Here is a 17,811-nt window from a genome sequence, read left to right as displayed (position 1 = left end):
TTTTGTTGTATGTCATTACATGAAATCCAAATAAAAATCTATTAAAATTACAGGTTGTAATGTTACAAAATAGAAAAAAAAAAAAAAACTTTTGCAAACACTGTATCTAGAACATGTCCCTCCCCCCAGTCAGCCACGTTGTGTGGGAAGCCTAACTGTARAAGGTGTCAAAATGTTTACCTCATTATAAGGCAATTTGTATGGCTGTGTAACTGCATGGGCTTCTGTCTCCCATCAAATCCAGGCTGAGGGAGGAAGACCGAGAGTGTATGGCTGCCTTGTGTTTCTGCTCTGTTTGCAGTTATTGGCGAGAGTAGCCCCCCCACTAGTCTGTTCAAGACTCTTCACCAGTCAATGCTATTGGTTTGTCAATTACAGAAGTAACAGCGCCTCTTAAAGGGTGTATACACAGGCCAGACCGAACGACACTGGAAATGGCACCCTATTCCCTTCATAGTGCACTGCTTTTGACCAGTGCCCATAGGACTGGTTATGGCCAAAGTAGTACATCATAAAGCGAATAGGGTTCCATTTGGGACATAGCCCCTTTGTAGTCTAAACAGAGCTACTTCCTTACCCTGCCCAGTTTGCGCGGACTGATACTAGGCTGACATTCAGGTCCTGCATTGACTGATGCTTCAATAGTAAGAGATCTGTCAACAACAAGGGGCTGTGAACTCAAACACAGAGAGGATGATCACAACTGACCTGCATGGACAGACTGCTGGCCTCATTCAAAAATCACACCACTTTTCCCCGAATGACTGCGGTAAGCAATAAGAATTACAGATCTCTGACTAACACAATTTCCTTATAGAGATGTATAGAACTGTTTCATCGTGACTCATGAAAATACACATCTACAGTGATCTGCATCTAATTCCCGTATATCCTAAAAAAAACAATGCAATAAAAAAATGAATGAATACACATCCAAAATAAACCGTAGTATTAGTCAAGGTCTCATTACATATACAGCCAGCCTGGCCAGTTAGCCTAGCGCATCTCTAGGGCGTGTCAGCTAGCCTAGCGTTGAGCTGATCTGAGTTGCTGGTGGAATAGCAGACTAGTGTACTAAGAACCCAGGCAGGCCAGCACATCACCTGACCATTACATAACACACAGCCTGGACCTGCCACTGAGCAGATAGAGCACCAGCTGGGGCAAATCTCCCTGCTCATCTAAATGAATAATCAGCCCATAGATCCCTGCTGGAGACTACACTGGCACTATTAGATCAGGAGGAGGAGGACAGGGGGGGAGGAATCAGCAGCAGCAGGGAGGAAGAGGAGATGTCTCAGTCTACTTCTCTCATTTATGCATGCTTACCAAATTTATACAGGAATTAATTGTTAGGGCTTCTTACTTGCTCAGTTAGATTAGAGGGGGTGGTATCAAAGCTCTCAAGAAATGAAACGGATCATATAAGCATCTTGAGACGCTGTGATTAGAGCTGTGGCGGTCATGAAATTGTGTCAGCCAGTTATTGTCAGAACAGAACTTAACTGAATAATACAGAAAATATATTTTTTCTGTTATGGAGTGAGTACCTATATGAAGTGGCTATGATGAGGTAAAGGTGATCATTTGAAAACAGGTCCTATATGCTAGATTTAGAGTTATTTGGCAACTTTAGTTGTGAATGATAAACATTTGAATGTCTTATAAAACAAAACATATAAATGGGCTGCATGATGCGACTATAGGATATTGATGATTTGAGAAAGTAACAACAAACAAAAAACAAAGCTTGTGCTCTGTTCCTTGCCTCGGGCTGCACACGCTATTCTCTCATCAAGTAACCATACTTTCACCAATCAGACTAAACTGAGAATAATCTGGTCTTTACTAATATGAAAAACAAGTTTCGRTTTTGAAATGGTCCATTATCAAATGGGTAGGAACACGGGCAGGGGGGAAAAAGACTGTATGCACACGAAAAGCGAATGGAGGCGGTGCACTTTCCAGCTTGTCTGTTTTGTTGTCTACTTCGGTTTGACAGCGATGCAGGTGATATTCCGCCCAAACTCTGTATGCCATGGGCTCTCCAACCTTGTTCCTGCAGCTACACGGTGCTTAATTTGGAAAACCAAGTGATATCTGGTCAGGAACGTCGATAGTAACATGTTTTCGCAACAGAGCATATTTCACTAAAATGWTGACAGTCCATCTGCGTGCTCGAGAAAGGGATAACGGAGAGAGAGAAGATGGAAACGCATGGTGGTGAGATATTCTGTATAGCAAAAAAAAGGTACTGTCACCCAATTAATTATAGAAACATTTTTAAAAATTCACTCTTACTACGCTATTCAAATCAAATTCACTAATTGTAGTGGAACTGTAAGCCGCCCTGCACAATCAATGAACCAACAGCATCGCCTAGGGCTACACGCTCTCCCAGACTCATGGATAGAAATGTTGAAGCGTAGCATAATGTAACCAGTCCATYCAGTATGCATAATAATACAGTCCACACTCAAAGGCCAGACCAATAAAAGTACCAAAGACATCTTAAATCAGTTTGGTTTCATGTTTTTCTGCCATGCRTAATATGCAGTAGGCTATGTATTGTATAATGGCACAATCATTTTCATTCATAAGCCTATGCTCTAATATACATGAGTGTTTTGAATGAATCATCACCATAGAAAGCGCTGTCCATTTCATTGTGTTAGGSTTTAAAAACAACATCCACCACAACCATGTTTCAACCTGCTTCTTCAAGAGATCAGAGTACGGTGAGTTTTAAAAGTACGATAGGCTTAGTGTTTTGATAAGTGTTTGATGCGATTTTCAATTGCATTTATGTCAGAGTGGTTAGAGGGACAATACAGCCCTGAGTACCAACCATTAGGAACAGATGGTTATTAGCAAGTTGGGTACTACCGAAGCATGTCCAGAGTGCATAAAAAGGAGATTACAGTGACAACGATTCACGTGGAATTTTACTGCGGTCATGACTACTGGTGTGGCGGTAATATGGTCACCGCAACAGCCCTAGTTGTGATTATGTCAATTAATGTCCATGTTAAACCATGCATGTAGGGAAACATATTTACTTGCTCCCATTCATGGCTAATGACAAGGCATTTTCACTGTAAAGCTTCAACTGATTGTGTATGTACATACCTAAAAGCTGTACTGTATGCATTAGAGAACATTGAAGACCTTTGCCACAACCCATAGAGATGTCTGTACCACTTTCCATCAATGTTTATTTTTATTCATTTTTTAAACCAGGAAAAGCCAATTGAGGCAGTCTCTTTTGCAAGGAAGACCTGGCCAAGAAATGTAAGCATACAATTAGCACAACACAATTCTCCTGAAAAAAAGTTGTGCGCCCGAGTTTTAAACTCATTGATGGGCACTAGTACATCCAGTTCAAGYATACAATACAGACAATTCCACAAGTAGCATGACACGGAGTTCACAGTCAGAGCAGGTGTTTGGGACAACGTAATATAGCCGTGCCATTTGGGATACAGCCCCTGTCATTAATTGTTCTGTGTTCCAATAATTGTTGCGTGTTCCTCTTCAGCCACCGTAGTTGAGCTGTCCTAAAATATATAGTGAGTSGACTGACTGGCAATGCATTTGGGATTTCAGTAAAATGAACTAATCCTGATGAAGAGACAACAGACGAGACTGAAGGTAGTGGTAATACAATACCACAGAGGCATGGTCAAACTTGACTCGTACATTTTTTATACTAAAGTCGCTTTTCCGCCAACTTTACCATAATTCGGCCATAATTTTTTTTTTGCACCTTTTCCTTATATCTGAAAGGTATTGCCAGTATCAAGTCAAAACTGGTATTTACGCCTAACGACCTAGTAATCATTTCGGTAAAGTTCTGCATAAGGCTTAGTATGAAACGTAGCCGTAATGCTGGAGGCGGCACTGGCACGCACTACGCTCTTAAAAACACTCGATGGTTGCTAGGCAGTGCCAGTTAACCATCCTCCTGCCAGTTCTAAACTTTGCAAGGCATGTCATTTCTCCCATCTCTTCACATAGCCCACCATTAAGCAGGCACTGTTTTCTTACCCACAACTGGATGGATCCATACATAATTAATGTAGGAATAAATATCACTGAATGATGAAAATATTGGAATAAAGTAGGCTAATGCAACTGAAGGCATGTATCAAATTGTTGCTTAANCATAATTAATGTAGGAATAAATATCACTGAATGATGAAAATATTGGAATAAAGTAGGCTAATGCAACTGAAGGCATGTATCAAATTGTTGCTTAAAACTTCTTATGGATAGGGGGCAGCATTTTCACGTTTGGATGAAAAGCATGCCCAGAGTAAACTGCCTCCTACTCATTCCCAGATGCTAATGTATTAGTATTGGATAGAAAACACTCTAAAGTTTCTAAAAAACTGTTTGAATCATGTCTGTGACTATAACAGAACTTATTTGGCAGGTAAAACCCAGAGGACAAACCATTCAGAATTTTTTTTTTGAGGTCACTCTCTTTTCAATGAGGTTTCATTAGGAATCCAGATTTCTAAGGGACCTTCCTGCAGTTCCTATCGCTTCCACTGGATGTCAACAGTCTTTAGAAATTGGTTGAGGTTTTTCCTTTGAGAAATTAAGAAGTAGCCCTGTTCAGAACGAGGGTCGAGTGAAGTGTACTGTTTGTTAGAGGCGCGTGACCAGAAAGCATTCTACACATCGTTTTCCTCCGGTATTGAACACAGATCATCCCGTCTTCAATTTTATCGATTATTTACGTTAAAAAATACCTAAAGTTGTATTACAAAAGTAGTTTGAAATGTTTGGACATAGCTTACAGGTAACTTGAGATATTTTGTAGTCACGTTGTGCAAGTTGGAACCAGTGTTTTTCTGGATCAAACGCGCCAAATAAATGGACATTATGGATATATAATCGACGGAATTAATCGAAGAAAAGGACCATTTGTGATGTTTATGGGACATATTGGAGTGCCAACAGAAAAAGCTTGTCAAAGATAAGGCATGAATTATATCTTTATTTCTGCGTTTTGTGTCGAGCCGGGAGGGTTGAAATATGATGGTTTGTGATTGTTTGCTTGGGTGCTATCCTCAGATAATAGCATTGTTTGCTTTCGCCGTAGAGCATTTTTGAAATCTGACACGTTGGCTGGATTCACAACAAGTGTAGCTTTAATTTGGTATATTGAATGTGTGATTTCATGAAAGTAAAATTTTTATAGTAATTTATTTGAATTTGGCGCTCTGCATTTTCACTGCTAGCGTCCCACATATCCCAGAGAGGTTAATGAAACTACCAAAGTCATCAAATCATTGTAATACATTTTAAGCAATAGTCTACCCGCTTGTGGTCAACTAGACGATCATTTCAGCCCCGTTTTGATTGGGACAGTGCCATCGCACTCCTTTGAGACAAGCGTGGGGACTCGTCTTGATTAAAAACATTTTCAGACATTTGCTTTGCTAGTTATAGCTTAATGTAAGCTAGCTAACATTGAAACTGGTTGGTTAGGTACCTGCAGATTCATGCAGGGTAGTAACGTCATGAGTTGGGATTATGGTTCAATTGTTTAGCTAGCTACATGTCTTAACAAAAGACTAAACAAGTTGGCAAAAAAACATAATTAAATTGTTGTCAGCAGCACAGTTGCAGTCACCAACACTGGATAACAAAAAACTGCCCAACCAGCTCTGCTAGGACGAGTAAAATAGTCAGAGTGAGCTGTTGTCTAATTTGTGTCTGGACGTARCTAGCAAGATAGCCAATGTTATCTTGGGTGCTGTTGTTAGGACAGAACACTCTGATCAWCCCTACTCCTCGGCCAGAGCGTCCAGTGTGCGCTCTGAACGCCCCGAGAGCGAATTTACGAACGGACAATCCGACAACACTCTGAGACTGCAAGCCCACTGGCACTCCAGATTACATTTACGAACACACCCGTAGTATAAACCAGCCTTTAGTCTTAATCTTTGGTTGTTTAGTACATAGCCTCACATGTGAATCCTTAGAKATGGGTGGGGMTAAAGCTTAAAAAGGGTGTGAACGATGCTGAATCGGTGTAGACAAAGAGCTCACCAGTAGGTACCAAAACATTCAAAGGCCATTTTCTCAAAAGTGAGGTTACAAGTTCATCAACTTTCAAAGCAGAATTACTTTCCCATTGTTCCTCAACTGTAGTGTATGATATACAATTTTCTAGCTCCGAGTCTCTACTTTTATCAAATGTAAAAAAACACAACTTCAAATTTTGCTACATAAAACCGAATCGAGACGGTTGGTCACATTTTGTCAGCATGTTAGGCTATCAGGTTAACAAGTGAATTATTTTGCTCTTCACTCGCAGTCACTTAGTAGCCTAGACCTACTCCCTACCAAAAGCCTGTGACTTCACGGACGTGTCTCAATCAATGTGATTTAAACTGAATCTCCATCTGTATAGGCTATTTGGTTCATTGGTTTCTGGCTGGGCCAATAAGTGGAGGTGTTATAGCTCATCAATTCGTATGCTCGTCGATCACTGATCAGAAACATTTTGGATGCAATAATGTAGCCCAAATCAAGTGTAGGCCTATTATTTTGCTGGATCGCGTATAGGCAACTCCAAAAGCCCACAGAGGTTGTGAAATATGAACACAAGACTCACATGCTTTAGAAAATAGGATTGCTATTATTTTCATGATGAGGATACTCAATGTAAGACCCTACTCCTGCACCTTAAAGTGGCGTGAGGGTAGGAAAGAGATGTGGAGCAAAAAAGCATGGGCTTTGGCTCTGTTTCAAAATAACCCTTTTTTTACATGACAGCAGTTCCACACATTCCCGTGACAAGTTGTGTGGGAAAAATATATTTTATTCTTACTACAAATTATATATATATATATGTGTGTTGACTGATCGAGGTAGGTGTGTCGTGTCTGTTTAATGAGAATGTGGTTAAAAGAAATGTTTTAAAAAATCWAAAAAATCTGGCAAAACACTGTATATCCTATGTGAAAGCAGTATCAGTAAACAGAGGTAGTGTCCCAAACGGCACCCTGTTCCCTATATAGTGCACTACTTTGACAGAGAGCCCTATGGCACTACATAGGGAATAGAGTGTCATTTGGGACGCAACCCATTGCAAACAGCCTGCATTGGAGGGTCACCATGACCCCATGATGTGGGGCGACATGTTTCAAGAGCAAACACACAACTGTTTGTCTGGCTGCTTGGAATAAATGCATGGACAGAGCCTAGCCTACATCCTCATTCCATTACAAGGTGGCAGCTCTATACAGTCAGAAGATATAAATCATGTCCCACATTAGTGCTACACATTGTGATTCCACCCCCCATACAGCACTTTGAGCATCTGGAAAGGCACTACATAAATGCAGTCAATTATTAGCATTATTAATTATGTCAAAATACGGACCATTCAGCCATTTCCACCGTCGACTAAAGTTGAGGAACACCATTGGCTTTTATTTAGGGGGTAGATCAGCTTTAATACTGCAGATAGAGTGTAGCTTCTATCAATGTAATTGTCTGCATCTTTTMCAATCCCCCATATATTTGTTTGTAAACATTTTCTCCTAACCCTACCACCCCTCCCCTAATTGGAGTAAAGTAATGGACAATACTTAGGCTTCTACATCCAGCTTATAAATACTATATACCTAAAAATGTGCTATATATTTTTCAACTGTGCTGTGATGTTTCACAAAAGTTCTGAACCTTTATTCTCACAGTTTCTACAGATTGTAATTAAAGAATTATATTTATAGCAACATTTTTTATATTATTGATCGATTGACTAGGTTTTTTCAAATCACCCAGCAGTGCTATCCCTAGAATGCCAGCATCCCGGAGTCGCCTCTTCACTGTTGATGTTGAGACTTGGGTTTTGCGGGTATTATTTAACGAAGCTGCCAGTTGAGGACTTGTGAGGCGTCTGTTTCTCAAACTAKACCCTAATGTACTTGTCCTCTTGCTCAGTTGTGCAATGGGGCCTCCCACTCTTTCTATTCTGGTTAGAGCCAGTTTGCGCTGTTCTGTGAAGGGAGTAGTACACAGCAATGTACGAGATCTTCAGTTTCTTGGCAATTTCTCACATGGAATAGCCTTCATTTCTCAGAACAGACTGATCAGTTTCAGAAGAAAGTAGTTTGTTTCTGGCCATTTTGAGCCTGTAATCAAACCCACAAATGCTGATGCTCCATATACTCAACTAGTCTAAAGGTCAGTTTTATTGCTTYTTTAAMATCAGGACAACAGTTTTCAGCTGTGCTAACATACTTGCAAAAGGGTTTAAGGATCAATTAGCCTTTTAAAATAATGGGCCTCTGTACRCCTATGTAGATATTCCATTAAAGAAATCTGCTGTTTCCAGCTACAATAGTCATTTACAACATTAACAATGTCTCCACTGTATTTCTGATCAATTTTATGTTATTTTAAAAATTGACAAAAAAGTGCTTTTCTTTCAAAAACAAGGACATTTCTATGTGACCCCAAACTTTTGAACGGTAGTGTGTGTGTGTGTGTGTGTGTGTGTGTGTGTGTGTATACACACAACCACTTTTTTCCCCCCTCCATTCTATTTTGCAAGAATGTATAATAATTTAAACTGAAAATCAAACATTTTGAAACCAGGGATGTTTTGCGTATCAGTTCATGAACCATGTTCCATGGAATTGGTACATTGAAAATCTCTGCTATCTATATGGCACAGCTATCAATTTTTTCTTCCTTAAAATGAAACTGGTATACTTTGGTCTTTAATGCAGGGCTGACAAACAAGTTTTAMTTTTTTCCCCCTTCCACTTGAGGTAATGCAATTAGTTGGTTGTAATTTTGATAGAGCAGACATTTCCGTATTGTTTTGTTTAGCTGCATGTGTGACAACTCCACCAGTCCTATTAATGATATAATTTACAAAGATACCTTAACATTTTTTCCAAATATATATATATATATATATTATTTTTTTTAAATCAATGAGTATATTTGAGCTTAACCATAACATTTGTTCTGTCTTTTCTGGTGGATTAAACTGAAATTTGAACAAACTTTCTATGGCTTGTTTTAAAAATAGCAATATTTGAGATAATTTTCAAATAACTGAAAGTGAGAGAGGTTGTAATCTGAATAAAGGGAAAAAGGCCATTCTTGAACATGGGGTGAGACATTCTTACTAATCTGTTAGAGGACCAGTTCGGATTTAAGTATAACTTTTGTATGACTGACTCTTTTAGTGAGAGGTTTAATGTGTTAATATTTAATAATTTCTTTCCTCCGAATTCATATTGATTATATAAAATGGGCCCGTTTAATTTCGTCTGGCTTGCCATTCCAAATAAAATTGAATATTTTTTGCTCATATAATAAAAATAAATTATATATATATATTTTTTTTTAAACGGTCGCTAGGTGTAGCCAAGGCCATAAGCCAATAGCTAATCTCAGATATTACTAAAAAGTTAATCAGGGTGATTTTTCCACAAATACACAGGCATTTTCCTTTCCAWGGTAGCAAGATCTTATCTATTTTTACTAACTTTCTATTAAAATGTATTGTAGTGCAGTCATTTATTTCAGGACATGAATATTGAGTATGTCCACAACACCATTGGACCACTTTATTGGTAAACTACACGTTAATGTAAAAGTTGTATTTTTTTGTGATCCAATACGTAATATAGTACTCATCATAATTTGGTTGTAATCTGGAAATGTTAGTAAAGATCCTCAATGAGGCTGTGGAGGGATCTAAATTGTGGATTTAAAAGAAAACATGAATCAGCGTACAATGATACCTTTGTTTTTCCAACCCCTTGACAATATTCTTGGATCCGACATTAATAGCTAACATTTCGATGGCCATAATAAGATATTCCCAATAGTGGACAACATTGTTTTGCTCCTCTTGGCAGTTTAGTACTTTCTGAKWAGTAGCCATTATTTACTATTTTACACATAGGGTTACTATACATAACTTTAACCCATTTTATAAGAGATTGTAAAAAAAAATATAACATTCCAGTCATACTTAATCAAAAGCCAGCTAATCAGCTATGAAWACCAGGCTTTGACTATGGTGATTTGGAGCAAGGTCTTCCAATTTCGAATACTTTTTCACATTCAAAAAATGGCAAAAGCCCTTTAAAAATGGTCTGCCATGATGATAATAAMAGAGGAGTAACCTCAGGCACATTTTAAATTCGATTGCGGGTTGAAGACAACGCAGCTTTTAAAAGGCAATGTTCTCGCATTTCATAGATTGCATTCATAGTAAACGCTGTATGTCGGCTCAATTGGAATATACCTTTAAAAACGCATTGTCGGCTGTCCAGTGCGCTTAATCCTCCATTCAGTATTTAAGTTCCTCATCACCCAGGACTGGTTGTCATTGTAATAGGAAATGGAGCTGATATGACACAGTAGAAGCTTTCYTTTTGGACAAGCCAGAGAAGATTCCTTCACTTTTGCACCTTTATACTTGCTGAGAAAACCAGGACCTATTTTTGTTAGTTTAGTGACACCTTTTTACTCATTGAAATGCACTCTAGGATCTTTAGGATAAGTCTTCCAATTTCCACAGGTCCATAACATAACACTCCTCCTAAGGGCAAAAATACTCTGAATTCAAAAATAGTATTATTTTCAGCATGCTGCACGGCCTGCAAAGGTCCACAACACACTTTAAATGTTCATTGTTTTATTAGTTGAAAATAACACACTACATGACCAGTGGTTTCCCAAAGGCAGCAAAGAGGCTAGTCTTTTGATCAGGAAGATAATCCTGTTAGGAAGCGGTGATCAATCCAACGGTTAATTCTGTAATGCCTCAGTTGGCCTCTGAACTGTCTTCTACTCGTTGCAGAAAATGTTTTAAATGGGTTTACTTTGTGAGGCACTTGGTTTCTCTAATTTCATTAGTATTGGAAGGAGAAGATGCTGGGGTGTAAGCATTTTGTGGTATGCTACATTACTGTTAATTCAGAGAGCCTGCCGCGGACGGTGATGGAACAATCTGTCCCAGTATGCTTTCTATGATCTGTGAGGTCATTACCATTGGATCAACCATAGAATTAGGAATTAGAATACTAATTTAATAGGATATCTATGGGATCAACACCATGATGTCATAATCATCATCAGACGTGACTGCTCTCTTCTTCATCATCCTTCTCCCTGGAGTGTCAAGTTCTTTGACAAGAGTATTAAGGCTGGCCAGCACAACCAAATACAGGAATATAAATTAAAACATTTCTCATCACATAGGAAAGGAATCAGCCCTAAGTAACGGAGTTTAGAACACCCTTACTGAGGATGTTGAAACACCATGAAAGCAGAGACTGCCATGACTTCATGGACCCTCATACTCAGTGAGATGTATCAGTCAGTGAGTCAGACTTTGAGGATGTCTAAGCCTGTACAGACAGATCTCTTAGCCTATAGAAAAGCCATGGTAACAGGGCTCAAGCCCTCCCATCAGACACATACACTGGGTATTAAATCTTCTTTAGTGTGGATTAGGAGCCCTAGTTTTCCTGTAGCAGCCCTATAGCTACGCATGCTGGTGTACAATCTCTGTTTGCAGAATAATCAATTCCAAGAGACGATGAATGAGAGCTGGAGCCAGCCATTATCAGGCTGATCCCACAGGTCAAATTGAATCAGGGCTCCGTCCTGCCGACGTTCCCTGGCCCACTCAGACTTCCTAGGTCAAATCAAATCTAAATGTTATGTCACATGCSCTAAATACAACCGGTGTAGTAGACCTTACCGTGAAACGCTTACTTACAAGCCCTTAACCAACAGTTCAGTTCAAGAAACAGAGCTAAGAAAATATTTACTAAATAAAAACAGTAAAATGACATAACAATAACAACGCTATATAGAGGGGGCACTGGTACTGAGTAAATGTTCAGGGGTACAGGATAGTCGAGGTAATTTGTGCATGTAGTTAGGGGTAAAGTGACTATGCACGGACAATAAACAGCAGCAGCAGTGTAAAAAAAAAAAACAAGTGGGGGGGGGTAAATGTAAATAGTCTGGTTAGCCATTTAATTAATTGTTCAGCAGTCTCATAGCTTGGGGGTAGAAGCTGTTAAGGAGCCTTTTGGACCTAGACTTGGTGCTCCGGTACCGCTTGCCATGCGGTAGCAGAGAAAACAGTCTATGACTTGGGTGACTGGAGTCTGACAATGTTTTGGGCCTTCCTCCGACACCGCCTGGTATGTAGGTTCTGGATGGCAGGAAGCTTGGCCTCAGTGATGTATTGGGCCGTACACAATACCCTCTAACGCCTTACGGTCAGATACCGATCAGTTGCCAAACCAGGCAGTGATGCAACCGGTCAAGATGCTCTCGATGGTGCTTTAGAACTTTGAGGATCTGGGGACCCATCCATTCCAAATAGTTTCAGTCTCCTGAGGGGGAAAGTTGTTGTCGTGCCCTCTTCACAACTGTCTTGGTGTGTTTGGACCACTCTCGACCCGCTCCACTACAACCCTGCTGATGTAAATGGGGGCCTGATCTGCTATCCTTTCCCTGTAGTCCACAATCATCTCCTTTATCTTGCTCACATTAAGAGAGAGGTTATTGGCCTGGCACCACATTGCCAGGTCTCTGACTTCCTCACTATAGGCTGTCTCATCRTTGTCGGTGATCAGGCCTACCACTGTTGTCATCAGCAAACTTAATGATCGTGTTGGAGTCATGCTTGGCCACGCAGTCATGTGTGAACAGGGAGTACAGGAGGGGACTAAGCACGCACCCCTGAGGGAAACCGGTGTTGAGGATCAGCGTGGCTACCAACATGAGTGCTACGGGGCGGTAGTCATTTAGGCATGTTACCTTYACATTCTTGGGCACAGGGACTATTGTGGTCTGCTTGAAACATGTAAGTATTACAGACTCAGTCAGGGAGAGGTTGAAGACAGTTGGTCCGCGCATGCGCTAAGTACATGTCCTGGTAATCTGTCTGGTCCCACAGGCTTGTGAATGTTGACCTGTTTAAAGCTCTTGCTCACATCGGCTACGGAGAGTGTGATCACACAGTCGTCCGGAACAGCTGGTGCTCTCATGCATGCTTYAGTGTTGCTTGTATTTAGCTCGTCTGGTAGGCTCGCGTCACTGGGGAGCTCGCGGCTGGGTTTCCCTTTGTAGTCCGTAATAGTTCGCAAGCCCTGCCACATCCGACGAACGTCAGAGCCAGTGTAGTAGGACATATGGTGCACTACTTTTGACCAGAGCTCTACGGGCCCTGATCAAAGTGAATTCGGAAAGTATTCAGACCCCTTGACTTTTCACATTTTGTTACATTACAGCCTTATTCTAAAATGGATTTAATAAAACATTTTCCTCAATCTATACACAAWGTGGTTTTTAGACATTTTTGCAAATGTATTAACAATAAAAAACAAATACCTTAACATAACTATTCAGACSCTTTGCTTTGAGACTCGAAATTGAGCTCAGGTGCATCCTGCTTCGATTGATCATCCTTGAGATGTTTCTGCAACTTGATTGTAGTCCACCTGGGTTAATTTCAATTGATTGGACATGATTTGGAAAGACACACACCTGTCTATATAAGGTCCCGCAGTTGACCGTGCATGTCAGAATAAAAATCAAGCCATGARGTTGAAGGAATTGTCCATAGAGCTCTGAGACAGGATTGTGTCGAGGCACAGATCTGGGGAMGGGTACCAAAAAAGATCTGCAGCATTGAAGGTCCCCAAGAACACAGTGACCTCCATTTTAAAATGGAAGAATTTTTTCGAACCGCCAAAACTCTTCCTAGAGCTGACCGCCCGGCCAAACTGAGCAATTGGGGGAGAAGGGCCTTGGTCAGTGAGGTGACCAAGAACCCGATGACCACTAACAGTTCCTCTGTGGAGATAGCAGAACCTTCCAAAACCACAACCATCTCTGCAGCACTCCACCAATCAGGCCTTTATGGTAGAGTGGCCAGACAGAAGCAACTCCTCAGTAAAAGGCACATGACAGCCCTCTTGGAGTTTGCCAAAAGGCACCTAATGACATCTGGAGGAAACCTGGCACCATCCCTATGGTGAAGCATGGTGGTGGCAGCAGCATCATSCTGGGAGGATGTTATTCAGCAGCAGGGACTGGGAGACTAGTCAAGATCAAGGTAAAGATGAACAACCTGCTCCAGAGCGCTCAGGACCTCAGACTGGGGCGAAGGTTCACCTTCCAACAGGACAACAACCCTAAGCACACAGCCAAGACAATCCAGGAGTGGCTTCGGGACAAGTCTCTGAATGTCCTTGAGTGGCCAAGCCAGAGCCTGATCTAATATATCTGGAGACCCCTACAAATAGCTGTGSAGCGACGCTCCCCATCCAACCTGACAGAGCTTGATAGGATCTGCAGAGAAGAATGGGAAACTCCCCAAATACAGGGGTGCCAAGCTTGTAGCGTCATACCAAAGACTCAAGGCTGTAATCACTTCCAAAAGTGTTAACAAAGTACTGAGTAAAGGGTCTGAATACTTATTTAATGTAATATTTCAGATTTCATTAGTAAAAATGTATTTAAAAAAAAAACTTTTTGCTTTGTCATTATGGGATATTGTGTGTAGATAGAGGGGGGTAAACTATTTCAATCCGTTTTTGAATAAGGCTGTAACGTAACAAATTGTGGAAAAGGTCAAGGGGTCTGAATACTTTCCGAATGCATTGTATAGGGTAATAGGGTGCCAATATTAGGAAGCTGTTCCTAATGTTTTGTAGACTCAGTGTATAGGGAACTTTACAGGAAATATGGTGTCATTTGGGACACAACCTATGATGACTCACGCCCACCTAGCTCAATTAACGGTGATATCATAGAATATCCAGAAGACTGGATGTATCTAGAAGAAAATGCGTCACTCATCATACTGACACACAGCATAGGACCAACCAGATGTTATCGGCTCAGCTCAGGCTGCTACCACAGTAAATCAGGATAGGCATTTCTAACACCGTCTTTGATTGTTTTCCTAATTTTCTTATGACTTGTGACACTTCTGTGCTGGAATGTGCAGCAAACGACTGCCTCACTGTGTGTGTGCAGGCTGCGAAGTGGAGTGTAGACCAAGTGTGCTCATCGTCAATGACCCACTTCTGTCCAGTTTGTCTCCCTCAATGCAAATACAGCCCAAATTGCTATTTGCATAAAGCGACCAGTCAATCACTGTAATTTACTTAGAAAGAGGATAATTTGGACTCAAAGATAGATTTCTGTACACTGACTGAGCACACATTAGTTTAGAAACATTATTTAGATTACGCTCAATGGGCCGATGGAAGGCAACATGGAAATAACAGGCTGAACTCATTACCGCCTATGTGGGCTTGACAATGTCTGTGACACCAAATGCCACCCTACTCACTAAWGGTCCATGGGGCTCTGGCCTTATGTACTGCACAACATAGGGAATAGGGTGCCATTTACGACGCAAGCAATGTCAGAATGCATTGATCATGGAACCGGATCAATACCATTGAACACACTTACCCTGTGGCTAACTAATTTCCTAACACAGACAGGAATCATATATAGTAATGGCACAGTGGACATTAGGTCCAAAAAAAAATGGCGCTGCCTTGCAGCTGCATTCCAAAACATTGAAMTCGCTGGCTTTATCGCATCCATGTGAAAACACAGCAACAATGGCTGAAGCTGCRTCACATTCTATAGCCTGGTCCGAGATCCGTTTGTGCGCTTGCCTACTAAATTGCTGTCCTTGTCAAGCCAAATGAGTGACAGGGAGTTGGCATGATAGCACAAACAGACTGGCACTCGGGCTACGCGATCTAGGCTCAGAAAACAAAAACAACTAAACCAGAGTCGCATGGAAGCTTTGTTGACTGTCAGTGGCACCTCTTTATCCCCTATGCTACACCAGGCCAAGCAAGGAGCAGGCAGGGTGTTGTGTTAAAGAGCCATGTTCACCTTCCTCAGCCCTGTACTGAAGAGATGCTCCATGACCGGTGGCCTACTGTACGACTGTCTGCATCTCAAAAAAMCCATTCCCTATGGAGAGAGGAATGTCCTACTGTTGATCAACTGTACACACTTAATAACGCGCCACACATTATTCCCAGAACCAACTCTATACAAACAGTTAAGTCAGTATACCAGTATACCCTGATCAGACTTGTGGGTAGTTTACAAGAGGCTTGTCCTGTTCATCTCAGGTGACATCATGTAGGACTGCTGACAACACACGACAAAGAGCTAATGGAATGTTCTGTGGACATCTAAATACCTCTCAGAATAAGGTTGGAAGTTTGTTGTGTAGATAAAAGCCCACACAAACACTTGCCTAAAAACAAACTGCACCAAATGTACCAACAAACAAAATATTTGTCCACTTCCATTGTGAAACAATAGCTAGGCCTATTTATTCCATTACTTACCGCTTTGACCAAAGGTGGGTCCGTAAATCCACAGTGTCTGACCCATGGCTACTGTAGTTTCAGTTTCACAGCAAAAACAGGAGCAGCCCTCTCAGTTAGATAGCCTAGTAACGTTGAGTCCAGGCAGGCAGGCAGTCACCGCACTGTAGAAACTACACAGCGATGTAGACAGAGGAACATGCTGGAGCAAGGACGTGCGCAAAAAGCAGATTACCCTCCTGTGTCATCTGCTCCTAATGACAGCTGACAAACTACAGCACAAATCCTCCTTGAACTGCCCGGCCGATGAGCTCCAATCCCCTCCCCCCACTCCTCCCTAGCCCCGCCCCCTACCCGCCCCCCCCTGAAAATACAGCACAGCGAGAGTACAGCGCTCGAAAATTCCAATAGCTTCTGACGCCCGGCCCGAAAAGTGGTTTCCTTTTTCACCAAGATAATGGCCTACTCTTGTCACATGACACAAAGCAGAAGCAATAATGGACTGGCAAAAGAGGTGGAGGCAGTGTGCGTTTGACACAGCAGGCAGCTGGCTTTCRTTTCACTAGCCCTGTCAACCTGCAGAGGTCTCTCCCCCTTTACTTTCACTTTGCAGAACATTATTTTATAACATCAACATTTGGGGAACAGCTGATTTATAGAAACAACAAAGGGCTTGTTGTTATCATACAGTTGTGTATGTGCCAGTTGAGTAATTGTTGTTAGATACAAATATAGTACACACTATAGTAAACCCCGTTGACCAGTGTCCTCACCAGGGGGTGTACTTGTACAATCAATCAGCCTCACGCTACTGTAACAGGAGACATCCTCCTGCACCATGGGCCCTTTCTGGCTCGTACAAGGCTTACTTTTCTTATAGTAAACACAGGTCTGTTCCAAAGCAGAAAAGGCACAATATCAGGGAAGGAATGAGAACGGTTGATTCAGCTGACTCACCGTGGCTTTATGAGACACATTGTTCTTAATGAACTTCTGCTGCAGGTTTCCTTCAGACATCATCCACTCCTCTCTATGAAAGCCTGACCAAGAAGAGGCATACTACAGTTTGATCCAAACCTAAGACAGCTACTGTACATTCAATTGGCTCAAGAGAGAGCTATAGTTAGTTTAATGCAATCAGCCAAGTTCTCTGTAGACACGCGAGGAGCAGTATATACCACTTGAACGTGTGAGGACCATAACATGAAATTGAGTCCAACAAGTCAGAAAGCACTGCAATAAGAGAATGAGTAAAAAGAGGAAGCAAATTTCTTGGGGACCAGCCAACTAGAAAGCTAGAGCTTTCTCGAGCTTTCACACGCTTTCTGTGTGTGTGTGTGTGTGTGTGTGTGTGTGTGTGTGTGTGTGTGTGTGTGTGTAGAAAAGAGGTTTGTCTGATTTGTACTGTATGAAACCACAGAGCACT

At 41.3% G+C, this 17,811-nt stretch overlaps 1 protein-coding gene across 7 annotated transcripts in view; it reads right to left on the bottom strand.

Moving 5' to 3' along the window:
• Positions 1 to 17,811, bottom strand: part of LOC111956822 (nuclear receptor coactivator 2) — a 79,499-nt gene that overhangs the window by 49,648 nt on the left and 12,040 nt on the right. Inside the window, exon 1 of one of the 7 annotated variants that reach the window (XM_023977472.2) lies at positions 16,407 to 16,637. The exons of the other annotated variants lie outside the window; for them this stretch is intronic. The gene's annotated coding sequence lies outside the window, so the exon portion shown is untranslated. Of the gene's footprint in view, positions 1 to 16,406; positions 16,638 to 17,811 lie in introns of those variants that run through there. 7 annotated transcript variants of the gene reach the window in all.

Source organism: Salvelinus sp. IW2-2015, linkage group LG32, assembly GCF_002910315.2.
Source record: "Salvelinus sp. IW2-2015 linkage group LG32, ASM291031v2, whole genome shotgun sequence".
NCBI classification, from domain to species: Eukaryota; Metazoa; Chordata; class Actinopteri; order Salmoniformes; family Salmonidae; genus Salvelinus; species Salvelinus sp. IW2-2015.
This window is presented reverse-complemented; position numbering and strand designations above follow the sequence as displayed.